The 23,253-nt window shown below is 41.2% G+C and overlaps 1 long non-coding RNA gene across 1 annotated transcript; it reads left to right on the top strand.

Moving 5' to 3' along the window:
- Positions 1-1,192: 1,192 nt before the first annotated feature.
- Positions 1,193-22,139, top strand: LOC138061377 (uncharacterized). Its single transcript, XR_011135078.1, has 3 exons — positions 1,193-1,381; positions 20,715-20,764; positions 20,914-22,139. It is a non-coding gene; the product is annotated as an uncharacterized lncRNA (long non-coding RNA).
- The last annotated feature ends 1,114 nt before the right edge of the window (positions 22,140-23,253 follow it).

The following is a 23,253-nucleotide window of genomic DNA, read 5'->3' as shown; positions in this document are numbered from 1 at the left end:
CATTAACTAGATGCAGATAAACTTCACTGCTTGTTTACTTATTTTCCATTGTTTGTTTGAAAATTTCATTTGTGATTATAAACTGCAGTAAGGCCTTTGCCTCTTCTGATGTGCCTCTAAGCACCTGGCACACTTTGAGATGTATAGAAACTACACTCGAAACGTCACAAAATTGAACTAACATTTAAAGCTTTGCAAAATTCAGCTCCAGCAAATTCCAATATCTGAATTCAATGCTTCACTTGAAGCCTAGCATGCAATATAATTACAATGAAAGGTGAAATAAAGAAGAGTAGTATGAACAACTCGCATACCTGCTATTCACCATCTGTTCTTCTCTCTGACAGAAGAGAACAGCTTCCCTTTGCAGAGGGGCCTTCAACTTGATGGGAGAGGCAGAATGGCATTTTTTTTAATTGCATGCTGCAGAAGTACTTCTGATTTTCCTTTTGTTTCTCAGAGCCAAATAAAACAAATAAACTCAAAATCAGTAGGCTACAACAATATGTTAGAGAACTGCTAACTTCAGAAACCAGAAATTAGCATGCCACTCTATGAAGCCATGCTACTACCTTAGCAGGGTAATAAGGCATCAACAAAATCCCTGTCACCCTCTACCCCTTCTTTTATATTTCCTCTGGATTATCAGCCCTAAAAGATGATGCCTCAAGCACCAGAAATGGTCTTAAAAACATACTGAGGCTTCATGCAATCAAGGTCTGAAGGACACCTGGGAGGGTTTTCATCACCAGTTACTTTTCTTAACCTTAACATGTGCATCCCATACTACTGATTACCTTCACACAGGTGGAAGAAATGAGTAAATAATTGGCCATATGGAAAGGGTGGTTACACGTGTCCGTTCCCCTGTCTTTCCAGACCTGGTTCTCAGCTGGTGCCCCCCACTGCTTCCTTTCATCCCTCCTCTGTGGCCCTCTTTCTGGTGAGCCAAACCAGCAGAAAAGCAGCATGTTGCCGCTTACTGCGCAGGTGCTTTTTGCTCCCTGTTGGGCACTGCCCTGAGGTTGCTAACAGGTGGGAGCAAACAGCAGCCCTGCCAGCGTTTCGATGCCACATTCCTGTTGCTTTAAAAGCCAAACTAATAGGGGTGCAGGAAGGGTTAACTTTTTAGACCCAGACAGTCCCCTGCTGCTCCGGTAATGAGTAAGCAAGGCAGCTGAATGTCAATAGCTCGGTGTGAACTTGGGTAACCCAGCTGAGCCCTGCTCGGCGTGGGGCTGGCGGAGGTAATCGGCTTGACCCCCCCGACCTTCCCCGGGCCGCTCTGTGCCCACCCGCCTGTTTGCATCTGACTGCTACGTGCCGCTTGCCTGAGCGCGCGACCCTTTTATAACAACTGTGTCTGAGTCAGCTGTCGGAGGTAACCTAATATACGTCGGTCAATAAGCTGTATGTTGCACAATATACTATGTGGCAGTTCCTTTCTAACTTGGGGATCCACCCAGTCTTTTTAGGATTTCCAGGAACAGCTTTGGCATCTGACCTTCAAGTGTTATTAAAAGAAATCAAAGATTGTATAACAGGCTGTCAGAGCTTTGCATTTCTTAGCGGAGTTATGTTTCATCAAATGCCTCTACATTTCTGAGCTTCCCAGGTTCTTTATTCCTTTGCTTGTTTATCCTCTGGTAAGTATTTATTAATAGAGAGACTTATTCTTTTACTGTACTTGTTTATCTGTCAGGGGGTTCTTTGTTTTGTTTTTTAATTTAGAAGCTGAAGGGTCTCCCACGCATTTCATATCCCTATCTGCTGGTTAAGCCATCACATTGTTTTGATAACAATCTTCCAGCTGTCCGTTTCCACTGCGGCTTCCCTCCCCTCGCCTGATTTTTGTGCATTATCACCATAGTTTTTTGACTATGACTATTAATCCACCTGTCCCTCTGTGAAAGTGGCTCCTCTGGCTTGTGTAAGAAGGGAGTAAGATGGCATGAACTGTAAGTCTGCTATTAATCCTGTTAATAAGGGATTAAAGCGAAGCCCTGTGAGTAGGCAAGGCTGATTTGATTGTGTAGAACTATAACTTAGCGCTCCCTTATGAAAGCAGTGTTTACTGTGACTCGCATTTTGCAATTTGCATGTTTGGTCTCTGAGGAAATCAAGGTTAAATATAGCAAGGAGATTCTGCTGGCTTAAACTGGTAGCGCAACTATGCTACTCTAGTCTAACAGTCACTTAGCAGAAAAAGGGACCTTCTCTTTTCTTGCCTGGCAATAACTGTATCCTGTAATGCTTCTTATATTGTTAGCTTATGCTTTGCTTATGACCTTTATGCGTACTTTGCTGATGTACCAGGTAGACTGCATACCTTATTTTAGTAGGAAGGAAGCAACAGAGGACCTGAATAAATATCTTGCACTGCTATTCTCACAAAAGATTTACAAAAACAACAACGACAGAAGGCCAAACGGCACCATATATTCCCTGTGTGAGCCTAATGTATAGCTCAACATCAATCTCGTTTTAAAAAAAAAAAAAAATTGATGCTGTCTCTATGTTAGAGCTTAGCATTCTGCTTCCTCCTCAGCCTTAAAAGAAGGTCTATAAATTATTAACGCTAACATCAGTGTGAGACAACAGATGGTAAAGATTACTTGGAAAAAGTCTTCACATTAACATATTATGGCCCCAGATTCACAGCACATTGGGACTATTTCCTGCTGTTGCCAACCAATCCGGCCACAGGAGAGACCTTCTAGCACAGGGGAATCCTGGGCAGGGCAAAGGTGCCACTGTGATGCAGCTTTCACAGATACTGTGATTGGGCTGCTGCTGCGGGGCAGGGTGGTCATGTGTTGCGGTACCCCTCGGTCACCGCAGCTGCCCCGGGAGGCTCTTGGCATCTGTTACGCCAGGGACGAGGCCAAGACAGAATGAGTTCGAGTTTAGGAAAACCTTGAGGTAGCTTAGATTTTATTCCTTGCTTCAATGTGCTGAACGTCCCTCACTTCCAGGTGGGATCAGTTGGGCAGCGTGCTCTGCACAAGCAATAAATATGTATTTATCAGTTTTGAAGTGTTCTTGCGCCAACACTAGTATGAAACCCCAAATAGTCACCAGTATGTGTGTGCATTATCCAGGAATCTTGCAAGCAATGGGCTTACTTTAATGCACTCTAGAACTGATTAATTCAGCTTCAAGGTTACAAATGTATTAAAACTGGTGTTAAGCAAGTAAAAGAAAAAATTTATTTTAGAAGTGCAAGTGTGTTGCATTGTCTTGCTAGGTACCATGTGTTACAGCAGAACATGAGCATTATTCTTGTTTTGAAGTTATCAGTCTACGACCCTTCTGCACATCACTCTGCTCACATAATTTCTGAAGAGAAAAAACTGTCAGAACCTCTGACACCAAGAGAACTTCTTTAGCCTTTTAGAGACTTATACAAGACATGTTTTCTTATGGACCATTACTTCTACAAATGCATATGCCATGTGAGTATTTCAGTGTGATCAAATCATGACTTAAGTCTCTCCCATGTTCCTAAATCCTTTGGGTGCTGTGGAAAACTTTTCACAAAAGCTAAATCCTGGAAATGTGAGCAAGTACTACCATCTACAAACTTACAGTGGTGGGTCCAAGTACAGTCAGATGGAAGGTATAGGGCAAAACTCTCCCTTCAGTAAAATGAGCTGTAACAGGCTCTTCATTTATCAGCTCACTGCCATCAAAATTAGCATCCCTTGTTCTCAAGGGATCCCCAGTGCATGGGTAAGGGCAGAGAGTGATTTCTGGTACGTCTTTAACAGCACTGTAACTGCATTAATTTTTATAATGAGTACCAAAACTTTTATCTAAAGCAGAATTCAATTCATAGCTCACTAATTTCATAAACTAATACTATCTATTTTACTAGCTAATGTACAAATAGGGTGATCTTTCGTGTTTTGTCATGTGATATCACAGAATTCTGAATTGCCTCTGCTCCTGCCGTTCTTTTTTAAGGGAAAATTATTGTGTTTGTGTAGCTGACAAGCCAGAACAATCATTGTAAAACTGTTGCAAAGAACCAGGTGGCACAGGCATCAGTGTGTTGAGACTTCACCTGTAGGGACTTCTGGGTTCAAACTCAGCTTCCATTATGCCTTGAAGAGTTAGGTATTCTCTACAGATTGGCTCTTGATGAGCAGTTTGGCAATTTATCACAGTCCTGAGATGCTGCCTTGGAATCAGCCAGCCCTTGAAATTTCCTCTTTTGGGAATGAGACACTAGAAGAGCTGTTCGAAGATGCTTGATGTCACCAAGTCGGAGTCTTGATTTCTGACTTATAGAGTTAGAGGTTAAGGAAAGAAAAAAAAAATAAAAAAATCTATGTTTCAGCTCTTGGAACAAAGGCCGACTAAATCAGTTCTGCCACCTCTTTTTTTTTTTTTTTTTTTTTTTTTACCTTTTTTTCCCCCCTAAAATTCCATCTTACTATTATAGCCACTCTCCTTCCTTTGTTGAAGGATTCCCCAAAGACCCAATCTTATTACCATTGAAGATGAAGGCAACATTCAGATTAATGTGAGCAGGGAAAGCCTTCAGGAAACAGTATTAGTGGAATAAATAAGGTTCAGATGTTAACGGCTGATAATTCTTGATCACCTCTGCCTAAAAAACAGCTACCCTGACACAGATTTGTATTTGCCTGTGGACTACTAACAAGTGTTTACAGGCTCTGGATTACAATTGCTGCAATCTGTTATGTCACAAATAATCTTATTTCCATGTGCTGAGTGTGGATAACTTGTAATCTGCTTTCTGTGAACAAATATCCCCCTAATTAGTACTTTTTGTCTGCCAGTTTGCGGGGGCTTGGGAGGCAAGGCTGAATTTATCAGCTGCAGTGCCAGAAGACGGGGCAGGATCCAGGAGGAAGGGGGCAGAGTCAGCCCTCGGCCCAGCTCAGCCATGTTTTGGGACCGTGAGGAGAGGGTTGTCACAAGGACTCCTAGCGAAGGCCCCAAGAGGAGAGCTCTGAGGCACTCCCTGCCTCAAGGTAGAAAAGCCCTTGGAGGTGGAGGTGTGAATCTCCCCTCCCACTGGGTCAGGGAAGGTTGCTGAGGTTGCGTGAGGTCAAAGGAGAAAAGCAGTAAGGTATGCATAAAAGGAAAAAGGTGATGGGATATGTGGAAAAGCAAGTTTACATGAAGGAGACCATGATGTCCTAAGTCTGTTCTGCCTGTTCTCCAAGCTGTCACTAAGTGAGTGAGCTCAGACTTGGAAGTCATAGGCCTGGGCTTATGTCCCCCGTATGTCTGACCTCCCCCAAAATATTTGCAAGTTCTGTTTAACTCTCAGAAAGGAACATCTTTAAATTATGAGACACAGTCCCAAGTGGAAAGGTCATTTTGGTTGGCATGAATCAGTTGGCCTCAGGAAAGTCAAAAAGCAATAAAGTACCGGGAAGGCCTTTTGGCCCAGCCCATTAAATTTAAAGGGCTGGAAAAAATGCAGAAAGACACTTTTTGCATCATTTAAGTATATATAGAAGGATGGAAGTCATTGCTAGATTTTCATAAGTGTAGAAATGACATATTTTGAAACAGCAGGCCCCATCTCTCTCAAAAATACTGTGGTACAGGTATAACTCTTCATGTTACTCTGCACACATGATGTGGATGTTCAAATTCTGACATGCATTAGGTTTTGTATAAAGACCATCTGGTTGCCTATACAAAATAAAAATGCAATTAAAGATAATTTTGAAAGCATTGAAATACACCTATCTGAAGACAGTGGTATGCCTGAGCAAAAAAAAGTTAATTAAGTTTCCTGAGAAGGGAGAGAAAAAGCTTGCCACTCCTCAAAGGGACTAAGTCCTGAAGGGAGGAGTAGACCTCATCATTAGGTAATGAGACTACTAAATGGCAAAGTCTGGGCTGGGGGAAAGGCAGAACTTCAAAGGAGGAATGTGCATCACTTGGGTTGCTGGTTGCCTTTGCATCTGTCCTCAAAAAGCTGGAGGATGAAAGGCTCTGCACTCAAAGGACCTGCTTTTCTCTCGCCTTTCACCTTCTGAGCTTGTTTATATCTATGTAAAGGGCATGTAAATTATCAAGGTTCAGTGGCTCATTGCCTGGGTGTATAGGATGAAACAGCATTCCCTGGGCCAGCACACCTTGGGATTTGTATATCCCAGCATTTGCACTGAGGCTGGTGTGGGTAGTGATTCTAGTAAGGGGTGTAAATCTTCTGCATTGTACTGATTTACATATATCCATAATGCTCCGATTACAAATGTATGTGAGACTAGACACCAGAAGACTGAGGATGGCTTCAAATTCTTGTGCTTCTAGTGTTTTCTGGCTTGTTTGTCACTCTACTGTGATCCATGGTGCAATGCCCCACTCTGATGCCTCTGCGCCCGCTACCCTTTGCCACGCGCAAGGAGCGCAGCAGAGAGGCGGTGCTGGGGTGGGCAAGAGGGCAGGAAGCTGGGACATGAGTGTGCTGTGGGCCTGGGGACCAGGAGAGGAAAAAGGAGTCCCTGCCCCACGGAGGGTGCTGTTTGTTTAGTTATTGAGAGAGCATGGAAACACGGTGGGGAAAATGCAGAAGGAGCAGGAATTGCTGGGGGACTCTGTAGAAGACAACATGCCTCATATACTTCTGTCTCGTTTGGCTTGTGGGAGTGTTAGTTACGAGATTGTAGAAATGTTTGGGAATGCCTGTATTCAGTGTGCTGCAGGGTTCACTACAGTTAAGCCCCAATTACTCAGTATTAAAGGGTCCTGTGTGAGCTCTGCAAAATTCATTTACAGCCACTTTAAGGCCCCTTTACACAGTTTGAACAAATGATAACACAACTTAAGTGGGGGGGAGAAAACAAATGGAAAGGAGGAAAGATTGATCTCAAAGAAATGAGCTTCACATTTGTGGTCCATTATAGCCAAAGGCAGAATCACCTAATCTGATTCCTAAGGTTAGTCCTAAATGTCAGTGTAGGCAAGTCCCTGGACTGTTGCCAGGGTCTCAGTGCAGATAACATCAGGACAAGTCAAGAAGAGGTCTCTAGTCTAGCCTGTGTTTTTAATATACTATTAAAATAAAATGAGACAGCAATCAGTTTCTCTTCAGCTATTCCACAGCATAACTTCGTTGGTCAATTAGTATGAATAAATAAATATACGTCTTGAATTATTAAACTGCAAATAGAAGAAGCATCTACATTTAATATTTCACTGTTCCTTCTCCTCACTCTCAATTTGCTTGGAGTTTTGATTCAGAAGGCTTTATAGGAGTGTTATTGTCTATTCTTAACCCTTTCCAAACTTTTAATTCTTCCTTTAGGGTAATTTTCTTATTCCAGTAATACTTGTTCAATCTTGATTCAAGGCATAAAGGCCAGATTATCAGAGGGTATGCATTCAGAGCAATGATCAAGCCTCTGGGAGCAACTGAGAGGTCAGTGATTTTTTTAAATAAAAGGCCTGTCTCTTTTTTTTTAGTGCTTCAGTATGAGCTAACTTTAGGTTCCCATTTTTAAGTCTTGACCTTAATCTTTGTCTGCATGAGCTATAGAAGAGTAAACAATGTCTGATTATGCTATCACTTAATCCCTCTTTCCTAGTAAGAGAGGCAGAAGCAAGGGCTGATCAGGGTTAGAACAACTCCTGTTTGTGTTTAAAGGCCCGCGGCTACCTGGGGTGGAGAGAAAGTCAGATAGGTCTGCTCAGGAAACTGGGGTGCTGTGGGAACAGCACTGGGACCTTTGACATCTCTGGACTCATGCATTTTTGTCTTCCTCAAATTTTAAAGTGATCATGTGACGAGCAGAGATCAGTTTCTTTAGCTGCTTCATAGATGCACTCAGAAAATGGAAACCTCACTGTAATTTTAGGCTTTGGTTGTTTGAGAAAACAAATCAGAGCATCTTGTGACTCGCTTGTTTGAAAATGCCAGCACTTGGCCTTCTTGGTGGCATTGGTCATGAGTGCTGATTCTCAGAGAAATGGCTCGCTACAGTTCTGTTCTTCACCAGAGCTTTTGGATGTCAGATCACAAGAGCAGTGCCCTCCCCTGAGGGTAATGGACAAAGACAATTTTAAATAGTAGTAACATGTTTAAAATTCTGTTGATGACCCAGTAAATGTACGCAAAAGGAAGAGCAGCTGCAATTTTAAGTCAATAAACAGGGGAAAACCTGAAAGCTCTAGGGCACTTCTCTCCCTCTTCAGATGCATCCACATTCTGACCTCTAGTTTTAATTTGGGACCAGATTTTCACAGTCATGGTGCTGTTGTTGACAAAAGTGATTTTTTTTTTTCCCTAACTCCCTTGGGATGAAGAACAAGCAGTGGCTCATGGCATTCTCTCCCCTAAGGTGTGTGTGCTGGGGACCTTTGGAAGCAGGCAAGGTAGTCAAGTGATGCCATGCCTACGTTAGCAAGCCACACAGTGTGGTAGGAGTGGGTCTGTAAAAAACAGTGCTGAAGAGGCCATGTCCCACTGTGTGCATTTTGATGGTTTTACTTTGGACTAGCTCTAGCAAACTGAACGCTTGCTAGTGGCTGGAGCACATCGGGTGAGCCTCTGTAATCTGTTTTTCAGTTAAATTTTGCCTAAAAGCAATCCAGTTCTCTTACTGCGAGACAACCTCATAATATGAGGTACATATGAAATGTAAGAAAGAGGCAAGGTTAGGAGATCTGTTAATCTAAATTGAAACACTAAAACTGATGCACCCTGCTTAATGAAGCAGAGTGCTGCAGCAACACAGCTACCCCCAAAAGAGCCAACTGCAGCAGTGCTGCCTGCTCTGGCTTTCCTAAAAATACAACATGTCCAGCCAGCAGGTTGAAGAGAGTACACTTGCTGTGGGGTGTCAGGGTGGATTTACAAGGGCTAGTAAGGCACAGGAGGGAACAAGAAGGTTAATGGCCACAGCCGCAAGGAGTAAAAGACAGTGGTAACCTATGTCTGCCCAGCACAGACTCCTTGGATGCCATCCATTCTGTTTTTCCACTGTTCACTTTTGTCTGTGCCAATGACAGATCTTGAACTGGTTCTGTATATACTTTAAATGTATTATTTTTCCCTTTGAAGTTGCTTGAGGCACTTTTTTTTTGAACTGAGTGCATTCCTCTTAGATTGGATCACTGCAATGCTTAATTCCACTTAATTTCAATGGGACTTCTCTTTCTATTTTAGTTGAAATATTTCTTTGCCATTTTCTGGCCTTCTCTTATGTTCTTGTTTTTCCATTATTGCTGATGTAAGATCTTTGAAGACTATAGGATGAGTATGTTGATACAACTTTTCATACTGTACAGCTTTCAGGTAGAAATCATAAATGGGTCATGGTAGCAGCTGAGGAGGATGTGACATACAAGTCTTGTGGTTAAGTCTTACAAGCACCGCTGCCTGATCTGCTCCTGTTTGCAGCATTTTCTGCTCTCTGCTTAGCTGCCATGGTGATAGGTTACTTGGAAATAAATACAAATATTAGACAAAAATAGACAAATTAGCAGGCTTTCACTTAGTCTGATCATGAGGACGGTCCTGTGGCTTAATACACTTCAATTTACATCTCTGAAAACTGCCACTTGAGTTTGTTGCAATATGAAGCCTGTGAAGCAAAGGGCATTGTGCTTACGCTCACAGATATATAGAGTTTTTAGTTAGAAAGATTGGATATAAGACAAATAATACTTTATTTTGGTTAACATCAAACAAACTATTTTACCTCCTTTGCATTGTTTCAGGCAACCTTTTGCAAACTAACAAGGCTCCACAAGAATTTAACTCCACAGGCGAGTGCTAACTTTGGTAGCCTTGCATGTCTGCAAAATACAGAGATGGTGCCTCGCTGCCAGTTGTGTTTGTGGTCCTCAAGCTTGAACTCAGGATTTTCTGCATGGCCTTGTTTTCTGAGCGTGTCCCATGAACAAGCTGCCAAAATCTCCGTGTGCGAGATGTGTGCCAGACTCCTTGAGAGACAAATCACTAGGAGGATGCACCCTGTGTCCCTTCAGGGTCATGTAATAAGGGAGGGCCTGTAACTTAAAATGGCTGCAAGGGTCCATGCCTTTTTGTGACATGATCCATTAGTTACAGCGTAACAGCATGATGTCTTTTTTTCCAGGCTTCTGTGCACAGCTGATCAGTGAATCGGAGTTTGGCAGCAAGTTATGCTGGCAGTATCACCAGGCTGGGAAGGCAAAACTTTTGAGAACTAAGGCAAGACAGGGACCCAAAGTGGAAGTCTTGCAATCCAAACGTGAGGCTCAGCCCTTCTCCCTGCAGGGCAGGGGTAGCCTGCGGCGTGGCCTGCTGCAGCCGGTCTCTCCTTGCCCAGACGAGTGGAGATGCTGTGGAGCAGAAGGTCTCCTTCCCTACCTGTGTGCCAGAGGGTGCCCCTTACCGGAGGGTACCCCAGGGTGCTCACCAGGGCACCCCACAGAGCTCCTGCATAGCCTGTAGGGCTGCGTGGGGGTGGCAGGAGCCTGCAAACCACCCCGCACAGCAGGTTCCCCGGCTCTGTGTGTGTGGCGAAGCTCATGTGATGAGAAAAAGAGTATTTCTTCTAACAGTCCCTGAAAGAGGTTTACTTTTCCTGGAATATGTCTTACTATGAATGGAGAAAACTTTGTGCATTTGAACTGAGATATTTCATGTGGAAATGGAGGTCTGAATCCTAAGCATCTCTGTTGTAGATGAACAGGAAAAATAAAGTTGACTGTTTCAGAGGTATTATCACACAGTAGGCCAGGAGGATGTTGAACCCTTGTCTTTTTGAGGCTGAATGGGAACAAATCACTTCTTCATCAGCAGTTGAAGTCCTGGATAATGTGGAGGAAATGTACTACACAATGCTGTTGCAATTCTTATATATAATTTAAAAGTCACACCCTTTTCATTGAAGAGAAGAAGATAATGTAGATTGCTGTACAGGCACATCTAACAGCAAGCAGGAACTGGAAGGCTGGAAATGAGTGTTCACCACAGTAACCTTTTGAAAAATATTTTGTCAAATACTAGATATTTAGGGCTAAGATGTTTCTCTTACTGCATGCATGCTCCTTGTCAGTTTTTTCTAAGGGGCGGGGGGGATTAATCCATCAGTTCACAGGTGGTTTTAGAAACTAGAACAGCTATGACTGCAGGGAGACATGCTTTGAAGTAGTCAGCAATTGCAAGAACAGAAGAAAAAAGGGGGGGGTTGGAGTGAGGAGGAAGGAAAGAAAATATTGGACAAGTAAAGACAGATGGGAAGGTGAAGGGAACTAAGCTCAGGGAAAAGAACAACCCTTCAAAAGCAAGAAGGAGGGAAGGAAGGAAGAGAAGGCTTAAGGTGTACATTCTTAAGGCTTAAGGTGTTACATTCAGTGTATGGAGATGTGTAGAAGGGTAGGTCAGCAAGGGGAAGAGAAGCAGAGACAGCGGGTAAAGCAAGCAGCAAAATGGAGAAAGAAGGGAAAAATGAATAGACAGTAAGATGGAAGAGTTAATAAGGATGTGGGAATTGATCCTGTTTTGGATGAGTGGTTAAATGAGGTAAAGTACCCACTTTCATTTATTCTGCTTGCCCACATTTGAAACTAAATTTTTAAGTGAATACAACAGTATGAATTTGGATGTGATTCAGTTGGATTTGATTGCTAGGTATTTGTCAAAGGATTCCAAGACACAGCAAAGGCTATTGTATCTGCCCTTCACCAGGGGGTAAACTTTGCACAAGAATGGTAGATGGTCATAGAAGGATATAAGAAACAGTTCAGAAATTTAAGTGCGCACATAATGGCAAAGTTCAAGAAGAACTTGTAGACAATGTCTTCAAAATGGAGATGGAAATACTGAGTGTGTGTCTGTATGTGCTTATATTTTACATATATGTATGCATAAAAATATAAAATGTAATTAAACTTGTTTTTACTAGTAGGTTTGATGATAAATCAAGTCAAACCCTCCCCTTTAAAAAAAAAAAAAAAAAGCAGCATTGTTATTCAGATGTACATGCTTTCTGCTGCAGCGGAGAAGGCATTGGATAAAGCTAAGTGACTAATTTGCCAGCTATCATTGCTTCATTAGTTTTGCTTCCGCTTCTGTTTGATTTATTTGTTACATGGCATGATTTACTAAATAGTTTCTGCAAACAATTATTTGTTGGGTGAATATAATATTCAAAACAAGTTAAATTACACAGATTAGTTATGGGCTGTGTTTTTGATCCCTAACTGGATAAACAGAAAAGAGTTTTTGATTCAAATACAAAAGTCAAAACTTTGTGTTTTTAAAAAAAAAAAAAACTCCCCAAAAAACTAATCCCCAACTTTCACTTCTTTTCTCTTTGAGTGGTCCTATTATTGTAGAAGATGTATCTGTGTAAGTGGAAAGTACATACACAATGTCAGAAGTGTTCCTAGAGTAATTGTATATTAAAACATGAAGTGGTTCTTTGTGTGTGCGTTCTGTGCCCTGATTCAGGAACGTATCTTTATAAGCTGAAGTCCTTCTAGCTTTCCAGTACATTGGTGGATTTGAAACACTTAGAGAAGGATTGAAGTATGTGCTTACACTGTCTGAATTGGCATCTATATGCCTCTTTTTGTTACTAGGACTCTTTCTTTCTTTCTATATGTTGGTATCAAAGTAGTAACAGAACCTTTGAGATGAGAGTTCAGGTTTTCTAGGGATTGGCTGATTTACCTATGGGTCCTTCAAGTGCTTTAAGCACTTGTGCAATCTCACTGAAAGGTCACCTGTGAGGTTACCTCATATACCTAACTGCTGTATAGAAACAAATGGTCAAGTCTTGAACCCCCTTCTCACGTTGCTAAATGAGATGACTCTGATAGGAAGAATTTTGCCAAAAAAGTTGTTTGCAGGCTTGTATTTTTCCTCAGTAATAAGGGAAAAAAATGTGTGCAACATTGATTAAATAACAAAATTACAAAGGCATTGTGAAAGGAAAAGTTCTACCTTATCTGGTAGATCGTTATTCAAATTAGGTTAAACTAAGTGCAAATCAAAGGCATCTGATTCTTCCCATATTCTCTTTGTTGTATCTGGTTACCAATGGCTACCTGTTGTTTGGAGGATTCTTTTATGCGGCCAATGCTTGAACCAATTTTTTTTTTCTTAGATTCAATGAGAAGTCTCCTTTAAAAGGTTGAGTAGCCAGGATACGTTTCTATGACCTTTTATTCTGTTACTATTGAGTCAAAATGTGGATCTGATATGAAGATGAAAATAGCTTGTCAGACTTGCAAGAGCACGCAAGGACTTGGGAGTGGGTGAATGTGAGTCAGAAAGAAGACAAGATGTTTTTATGAAAACACATAAACCATGCGCATCCTGCCCATGCTTTCATTAGAAGATGGAAGATACTCTTAGAAGAAAGGAGCTAGACTTAGACAGTGGATCCAATCTGTAAGCTTTTTACCTCAGTGGTATAACCAGGGAGCCACTTGGGGCACTGCTGATAAGCTAAGAGCAAATGAGCACTTCCAGCTAGTTTTGCCCCTTATCTCAATGTAGTATGATACTGTGGCCTCAAAAGAGAAGGACATGAAACAGATTTGAATATGGCACCGCACTGGAACATCAGGGGCAACTGTAAACAGCACACTGTAAATAGTAAATCACCAAACCGAGTATTTCCTGTTCTCTTAGGAGTCTGATAAAGTGACTGGGGATTTTTTTTAAAAGGTTTTTAGTGTCATCTGTATGCAGCATATTGCTGCTGTTTTCGTAGTGTACATACATACACGTACTCCTATGTAACACAGCAGTTGCTAGAAAAAAGGTTTGCATGGGTGTGATCTGCAGTCAAAGCCAGTTTTCACTTTGTTGCTGTTAGCTAGCTATCCTGACCTTCTCTTGGATCCAGTGGCTCTGAATATATATATATATGTGTGTGTGTATGTATGTGTGTGCATACACACACACACACACACACATATATATGCAATACACACTTTTTTCCATGTTATACTAAAGTACTCATAAAGCCTCTACAGTCCATCTGTTAGGCCTTCTGCATCTGTACCCGCATGACCTTTGCTTTGTGTGCTACAATATACTTTGAGTTTTTTGGCATGATTTTTTCCAACCCCAATCTGGATAATATGTTATTGCTGAAATCACCTTTCCTAATAAACCTGTGACTTCTGTCTTGTAAACCCAGAATATACTCTTTGATGCCCTGAGTAAAACTCTTCTGAATAAACTTGTTCTATATCTTCAAGAGCCTATTTGCTATTGCTTATTGCTAAGCTTATTGCTATATCCCAGATTTTTTGTTTCCTTTAAGATCTTTTTCCGTCTTCTATGCCCAGTCAATGATTAAAGTCCTTATCTCTGTCAACTTTTTCAGCTCTGTTGCTGATCACATCTGCAATGTATTTATTGAGCTACCACCATTGCCTCCCTGTACATGCCTTGAAATCTACAAATCATAAGCTAATTAACATTTTGTGTTTAAAATTTGCTTCAGCTGCCCTCCAAAGTCCAGTCCAGCAGAGGATTTTAATATGAGAATAGCTTTCAGTACCAGTACCCAGATAATGCTGTAGGATGTAATGGTCTAGAGCTTTTGACCATTAAAGCTTATGGATGGCTACTGTTCTGAAAAATGCTTGTCCAAAATGAGTCTGGATGTGTGATGTACACCAGCACACCCTCTGCAAGGTGACTGTAAAGTTGTGCTCTTCCCTACATTGTTTGTCTAACTTGCGTATTTTTAAGCACTGAAAGCTTGTTTGTCTGCTTACTCCGAGAGTAGTTCTGAGAAATGGGAAAATTCTTGTCTTAATCAGGTTTGGTTAAAGATCTGGGTCTGTGTTTGAAATCACAGCACTGTAACTGTAGCAACTGGGTGCACGTTAGCCGGATGTGGAGTCGTTCACAAAATTAAGCAGCCTTTAAAGGAAGGGAAGAAGATGCAAATTGGAAGTGCAGATGGTAACAGTAGCGTATGTGCAATGGTGGTGAACTTAAATGATGATGCCTGGCTAAATGAGGTCATCCTCTAACTGGCTCCCTGGTGCAGGGGGAAGGCACATGTGTATGTGTGAATTCTGATGAAATATTTGTCAGTCAGTGGATGTTTCTTGTGTTTACTCCTACAAGTATGGAGGCTAAATCACTTGTGTCAGGATGATATGAGTAAACTGAAGGTCACTTTCAGCATACTTTAGTATGCCTTGAAGGCGCTACTGATAAGGAAAAAGACAAAAGGACAAAGACCAAATTAACTTTTAATTTCCCACCAAAACTGTGCCTGTCAGAAATAGGGAGATGAGTGAAATCTCTTGTAACATACAGTACAGGGCTGTATATTAAACATCCTATCTGATTCGGCCCATCACAAAGACCAAGCGTGTAACTCTGTGTCTGTGTAAGTATATACGGATCCTAATATGTAGCTCAGAAAAATTTTAGTGACATGTTTTCATATCTAGGTTCAGTTACAAATCCTCTGCCCAAAATTAGATGAATATATAAACAAATCAGATATATTAATTTTCTGTTGAGAATGCCTTAGTGATTGCTTACAAAGAAAAGTTATTTACGTGCTGATATAAGGCATTACTTAGCGTAATGAGTGACAATTTTCTCATCCTCAAATTAGGCTCCTAACTTGATATACCTAAGTCAGTTACGTAGTTCTGCTGTTCTGTATGATCCCCCGGTGTATTTCCGAAAAACTTGATATTTGTTTTATTTTATGGAAGTGAATCAAAATCCACCAGTTAGTGTGGTGATATATAGATAGGCAGTGTGAATCGGCCTCCAGCAGATGCCAGTTCTACCTGGGGAAGCTAAAGTTGACCGCGTCCGCAGAGCCCCTCTGAACTTCAGACCGCCTTGTTACCATCCACTGTGTGTTGGTACATAACATACCTTCCTGCTTCTTAAAACGTAACTATGCTTAATGTAATTGCACTGTTCTCTCTCGCACGCGCTCTCTCTTATTTTTTTTTCAAATTTTTGAGAAATGACTAATTCATCCCCTGAGGATAACTGGTGATTGTATTAAGCACTCATATGGAAACGCTTCCTCTTCCTCCTCTTAAAAATGTAGTCTTGTAAGTATGTCGGAATGAAAGCTCAAACTGTCATAGTTATTATTACCACTAATGACATTGATCTGATCCTTTAAAAAGAAAACAGTTCCTAAAGAGAGCTTTCAAAGTCTGAAGTATAGAAGAATATATTTTTCTGGTCTGAACTGTGGAAAGCCCCTTCACTAATTTTCAGGTTAACTAAAGAATAGGCCTATGTTCAGAACCTCTGGAAAACAAGTCTTATACTTATCTCCTGAATGGATACATTAGAAGGAAAATTAGTGCAAGTGTCTCCTGACAATCTTTTAGTTATGTTTTAGTCCTGACCTGGAGGTCCTGAAACCATTTCACTTGTTAGAGCCTTTGGCTCTTTGGTTTCTAGCTCTTCCATGGAGGATCATGATAAGGATATGAAGTACAGTAATGGTCTCTGTAACGTAGAGGAGGAATAGCATGAGACCGGCTTGCTGAATTGAGACAGTAAACTTTGTTAACGATTATTTGAAGTCAAAGAGTGACAGGCTGTAAGCCCCACAGTCACTCTCAGTTTTATGGTCATAAATTATGAGCTGCTCAAAAATGCACTGTATTTTCTGCTTAAACAGTTTTATATCCATTTATACCTTAACTGAAACGGTATGTAGGCATCTGCAAGTACCTTTCATATGAAGGCCACTATTAAATATTGGTATTTCAGAGGTGTCTTAAAAATGCATTTAAGAATCTCTCCATGAAACAATTAAGCCTGTAAGGCTTTTGCTTGTAACTGGTATCAGTTCTGTTTTCTCAGCAATAGTATAAGTGCCTGCTGATTACAGGAAGATCGTATCACACAGAGATACAGAGGTCAGTATTTGTCTAACAGCAGTTTGGCCACTCTTTATATTCTTGAGCTTCCCCATGTTTTAGCACAGCACAACCTGAGGGCTGTAATGCTCCTGAAGCACTCTCCATGCAAAGGCAGAAGGGGTACATCTAATCCTTCACCTTTAGAAAACACGCACGAGCAGAAGGACTTCAAAGAAGCAAATGTCTGCTTTCTCCTGAAATCATAGTTCTGATGTAACAGAACGAAGCCAGGTCTGGTTTTGTAGAATCATGAGAAATTCAGGCTTGAAGGGACATTGAGAAGTCTCTAATTCAACCTTGTGCCCAAAGTAGGGTCAGCTGTAAGAGCAGACCAGGCTGCTCGGGGCTTTGTCCAGTCAGGCCTTGAAAACCTCCAAGGACTGAGACGGCCCAGGCTTACAGGGCAACCTGCTCCTCTGCTTAACTCTCCTCAGACTGACCTCTGGCCACTTATTCCTGTTGTCTCATCCTCACACCATTGCAAAGAGCCTGGCTCTGTCTTCTCGGTGACCTCCCTGTAGGTAGAGGCAGGCAGCTGTTGGGTCCCCCCCAACGCCATCTCTTCTCCAAAGCCCCATCCCTCAGCCTCACCCTGCAGGGCCCCAGCCCAGCCAGGAGTGTCCCCTCAGGCAGGCATCAGCTGCAAGAGACTGCTTTTGCCTCCCCTGCCTTAGTGTGTGCTTTGTGAGGGGTGTTGCTGGGTTGCCTGCTCACAAATGATGGGAGGGAAGGAGGTGGGAAGGCTAGGATGTAAAGGACTTCTGAAATGGGAAAATACCTGTGCTAGCAGACACTGCTTCTGGAGTTGAATGGTGCAGGGAACTGAGTGTGCTGGCTTGGGTTCCCAAAGCAGCACTGGCTGTCTCTGAGACTGAAATCATTGTTCAAAGCAAACAGGAACTGTATGCACACAGTGGCAGGAATACAAGTGTGGGATGTTTAGCAGCCTTTGCATCATTGTGCTCTAATAGTACAGGAAGGTGCTCTCAGCTTGTATTAGATGAGAGGGCCAAGGAAAGTTAGTGAGTCTCTGTACCACTTGTTCACCTCCTGAACTCTTCTAGACCACTCCTGAGGTAGGACAGTAATTTCAGCGTACAGTCACTTAGTTCCAGTGTACACATACAAACACTTTCTTAGTGAGTAATCATTGGCTGGCACAGTTAATAGAAAATCTGGAAAATCAGAAGTCCTGGCTTCAGCAGAAGAGTTCCCGAGTTCTGCAGTAGCTGCACAAAGTAGAGGTTCCCAGAGCATTTTGATTTCATTTCACTCTGGGTTTTTTTTTTGTCTTTCCTTGCAGAAACGTCTTCCCCTTCCCTTCCTCCCCATTCTCTGTTTCTGATGAGAATGCTGGGTATGCTATTGCCTTCTTACCTAAGCTGCTGTAAAGTCATTCATTGCTGACATACAGTCGTGAAGCACAAGGTAGAAAATCTTGATCTGCAGTTCTCACACTTTAAAGAAAAAGGGGTGGGGAGAAGGAGACAGTGTAGGAGGAGAGAGTGAGTTCATTTGAGAAAACTTCCTATGGAAGTTTCTTAAAAGGGGCCTTTGGCAATCCACTTGGTATTTGGGTTCTGAAAACACAGAGGGAGAAGGGAGAAAAAAAATCTCACGCATACACGAAAGTGAAGTGAACTTTAGTCTATTTTGGCCCTAAACCTAGAGGAGTCTTTCACACTTTTATCTTTCAACTGTGGAAAGATAAGACCAGACAGCCAATTAGCAATGATGCGTATCTGTTGACTAGACATCATGGGACAAAGCTACAGCTAGTTTAAAATAGCATCACTCCACTGCCTTACCCGAGTTTATTTCTTTGCACTAGACAGAGTGCCCATTTAGTGTATTTAATAGACTTGTAGGTATAATTATATATAGGTGGTGTTTAGAAAAATAATATAGCCACAGAAACAAACCAGGACCATTATTGTCCAGAGGTAACAATCCAATAAAAATTGAGTCTTTGCCAGATTTGTTACGAAATAATGTTGCTGATCATGTTATAGCTGAGAGTTGTTTCCTTCATGTTGCATGTAATGCTTTCCAGCTTAGGATTCTGTTTCTTGTATATTCTGCAAGTTGGATGTTTTTCTAAAGAACAGCTCAAAACTGGAAAGAAGGTGAGACTCCATGAAGTGATTTCTGCTGGAAATTTGAGCTGTTTTTTTTTTTTTTTTTAATTCTCTCTGCACACAGATAAGGACCAACTTCATCAACTATGTGATAGTTTTTATGGGGCAGATTGGATTCTCAGTGTTGGGGGTTTCTTTGGCTTTTTTGTTTGTTTGTTTGTTCGTTTGTTTTTTAGCAACTTGTCTAATTTTTTGGCATAAAGGAGCTCCGTCAGATTTTTAATGCACTATGAGTCTACCCTAAAATCACTCCTGAAATCAGTGTTTTTAGATAGAATTATGGAATTAGAGGAATAATAAAATTGTTTAGCAGATGTTTAAAAGATGTTGCTTTCAGCATTCTTTTGATTATCAGTAAGTCAAGATAACAATGGGAATTGCTTGAGTAGAAGGTTAACTACCAGCATGCATTTAATTTACATCTTAATGCTGTTTTTGTTGTTTTTCCTGTTCAAGTAAACTACTTCTCAGGATGCACCTGCATAATGAATTTACGTGGGAATAGACTTCTCTGATTTTTTTTTTTTTTCCCCCTGCTGTGTAAACATTAGAGGGTCTTCCAGAGAACAGGCTGAGATTAAAACAAATGGCTTCTCAAAACACTAGGAATGAAGTGCGACTTTTAACCAGCAATTAGGAGGTTAGGGGTCATACCTCTCCTTTTCTTTTCATTTAAAAAAAAAAATCATAAGGATTATGACTTAGTCATAATGGATTCAGTTGGCCCATAAAAGGTAGTGTATAAGCTGTACAGTCTCGGTCCTGCTTCAGCAATGTGTTGTGTCATAGAGTGAGGTGTATGTGTGTGAGCGAGCAAGCAAATCGGGTACATGTGCCCAGCATAAATCTATCATAGCCCCATTTAGGCCCTATAACTGAAGTTTTCAGCAGCATGTAGGCTTTCTGAGTCTTCAGCATTGGGCTGAATATTGCCTACAGCTCTTGATCCATCAGTAAAATATCTGACAACCACAGCATATCTAAAATCCCCTAGTCATCTGGCCTGCACAAAGTTTTTGAAGTCCTAGGAGAAATCACATGATATATTTTAAATATGCAAGTGGTGATGACCTTTGTGACTAACGCTCATTACAGGTCTAGCTGACCTTGGCAGCATGAGAGGGTCATTTCTTGACATGGCTGAACTGTTCTTGAACAATTTATCCAGTGTGCTTGGTACAAACAATCTTTTCTTCAATATCAGGCATGCATGTCTTATCTTTCTACCTATTCTTTTTATAAAAGAATCTTAGCTATTGTGAAGCAGGCAAGGAAAAACATGTTCTCTATTTATATTGTTTGTTCTCCTTGGCCTCTCCTATTCTATCTTGGACAATAACATTTCATGAATGCCTGTTTTTACTCATTTTTTGCTTGGATGATTTTAAAGGCACCTCTTTTTCTTCTCCTGCACTTCAAAATAGTTTCAGGGCCTGATTCTGTGATGCTGACATTGATGGGCGATTTGCAATTGACTCAGCTGGGTTTGAACAGCATTTAATATTGCCTTATGACTGCAAGAAAAAAAAAAGTCATTCTCAAGAATTTTACTGACATTGAGGAAGACAGGAGTAAATGAAACAAAAAGGAATAAGAGAACTCCTTTTTCCTGCTTTGTACTCCAAGAAAATTCTAGATTAATATAAAGAAGATAACAGATTTTTCAAGTATCCAGAATGAAGAATTCCATTGATTCTGCTTTCTTTCTAGGAGGGTCTGTAATTTCCATGGCTCTTTCAATAGAAGAGGCAAGAGATCAGGTCGGTTTTTGGTTGAAGATCGGTGTTTTCTTCTCAGCTGATTATCAGTGATAGCCTTTAAAACAGATTTACTCGCCTGAATTAGTTGAGTGTCTATGTAGTCAGTGACAAATGCAAACATATTTACTTGCAATGTTTTCTTTTTCTAGAGGAAATGTTGTGAAGCCACTGCACGTGAACAGCATCTCTGGGGAAGAAACACATGATTGTGAATTTTAAAGGAGAGAATCAACGCCTGTCTGCCTCCAGTCACTCTCTTGTTGCCTTGGCTATTCTGTTGTTGGGTTTGTTCTGGGCTTTTTTTCCTTCCATTTTACTGTTTCACAGATGGTTTGGGTTGACTCAAAGGCGCTTCCTTTTCTTTAAGCAGCCATCAAACACTATTTCAGGGGAGCTTTTAGATGTGTATTGCTTTCCTTTTTAAATGTGCCTGACACTTTATTTTTTGCCCCTGTCATTGTTTTAAAGCTTTATAGCTATTCTCTTTGTTAGAGACAGAAGATGCAGGACAGAAGATGTTGGACTATATTTTAACCTTGTCAATTTAGGCCACAATCTAACAATGTGTAATGTTCATTTTAATAACTATTTCTGTGGAAGACATTTATTTTTGTTCTAGAGCATGAATCTCAGAAGAAATTTGCCTGTACAGTTCTATTAGGATGTCCTTGTTTAAAAATCTGGAAAGTAAAGCATAATGCAAATGAAATCAGTTACGTTATGAATAATGTAAGCTATCTATTATTCCTTTTATTATAAAAAGTTGCACGTGCTTCCTAAACCTATATAGATACGTTCCTATGATGTGATCCCCATTGCAATGAGGGCCTTGGAAGACAATGGAAGGAGGAGAGACCGAAGTGAATTAAGTTTAGCTGGAGTGCCAGGCCAAAAATGCATTTATATTGCCTCCAGAGTGCCACCATGTCTTCACACTGATCACCAAATACTTTGTGAAATATAACTCGTCCTTCTGCAGGTGGAGAGGCACAGAGGTCATCTTGTGCCCCTGCTCCCCTGCCCAGAGCAGACCCATGCCCAAATTACACCCTATGTTCATCCATGGGGTGGCTGGCCAGGCGGCCAGCTTGCATCCCAGGGGTGTTTGGCAACTGCCCCCTTCCCAAAAGCAACCAAACCTGTGTCTTTGAGGACAGAATTTGGCTCACAGAGTTAGCACAAGGCTATGTCTCATTATTGTTTCCTAATGAAACAGTCTCTTTGGCTGAGATCCTGCAGAGATTTATGTACTGCTTAATTCTATACACTGGGAATAATCTCCTTGAATTCAGGGGGACCACAGAAGTGCGCAAATGCAAGTCTCTACAGCACTTGTTTGTGAAAATAAATAAGCCGTGAAACAATGCAAGTGTAGTTCCAAGCAGTGAGTTAGTGTAAATATAAAATAGATGCAAATGTATTGCCAGTTACGCAACCTTCCAGTGCTAGAGGGAGGGGGAGAAGAAGCATTTTCTCCAGCTTAAAATGGAGATCAAAAATCCTTCTGCAATCTACAGATTAGAGATTGTTTCAAAACTGGTATTAGGATCTGGTTTGAAATGAATTTCACTGCGAAATAAAATTGATTATGAAAGTTTCTAGGTCTTAACTCCTTAGTGGCAAGAAGTAGAAATAATATTTTTTGCTGGAGTTTTCTATGAGGATTATTGATATAGGCTTATAATATTTTCAAAAACAGGAAAAAAAATTAATAATTGCCTGTAACTGCAAACATCAACAATATTAGTTCTTTCTATTCCTTTCCTGCTCAGCCTGGTCCAATTCTACTACCTCCGTCTGTCTTGTTTCACAGGATGAGATCTTCAGGATCTCCAGAGAAAGTGATTCTTTGAGTAACCAAGGAGCCCGAAGAAAGAGTAATGTGACATTAGAGAAAGCACACCATGGCATGGTTAGCACTTGTGTCTGCAGTATATTCTTTCCAGCCTAGGATACTTTCTCATGATGTCCTCTCCTGCTCAGGATGCACCTGTTCTGAGCACCTTATCCACTCACTTGGACAAATGAATATAACTTTAAAAAAAGTTTTAATTTTTTTTCAACTGGTAAATTATTTTTTTCCCCCCCCTATTAACTAGTTTCTCTACATTGACTGGAGTTTTGCAAGAGCAGAGACCTCAGGCTTCAGGACGTTAGCTACCCGGATCACTCAGAGCCTCCTAGGAGAAGGATCACAATAGTGGAAACAAACTGACCACAGGTCATTGTATGGCTGGGAGGCTACACAAGGGTTTTAGAAAGTATGCTAGGATTATGCTTCAGATTGGACTTAAATGCTGTCGTTTTCCAGCTATTGAGGGCAGGAGGAGAAGAGAGTTTATAAGCATGCAAGCTGGGATAAGAGAAAGGAAAAGTGAATGCCCCGTGCTCCTTTGTGATTTGGTCCCTGCTTTTTCAGTATCACTCATTCATATGCACCTTCCTTTTGAAGTCCCCTGGTTAGAGGGACTGGTAGAGGTGAAGACAGG

The sequence above is a fragment of the Struthio camelus genome, chromosome 1 (assembly GCF_040807025.1).
Source record: "Struthio camelus isolate bStrCam1 chromosome 1, bStrCam1.hap1, whole genome shotgun sequence".
Classification (NCBI taxonomy): domain Eukaryota; kingdom Metazoa; phylum Chordata; class Aves; order Struthioniformes; family Struthionidae; genus Struthio; species Struthio camelus.
This window is presented reverse-complemented; position numbering and strand designations above follow the sequence as displayed.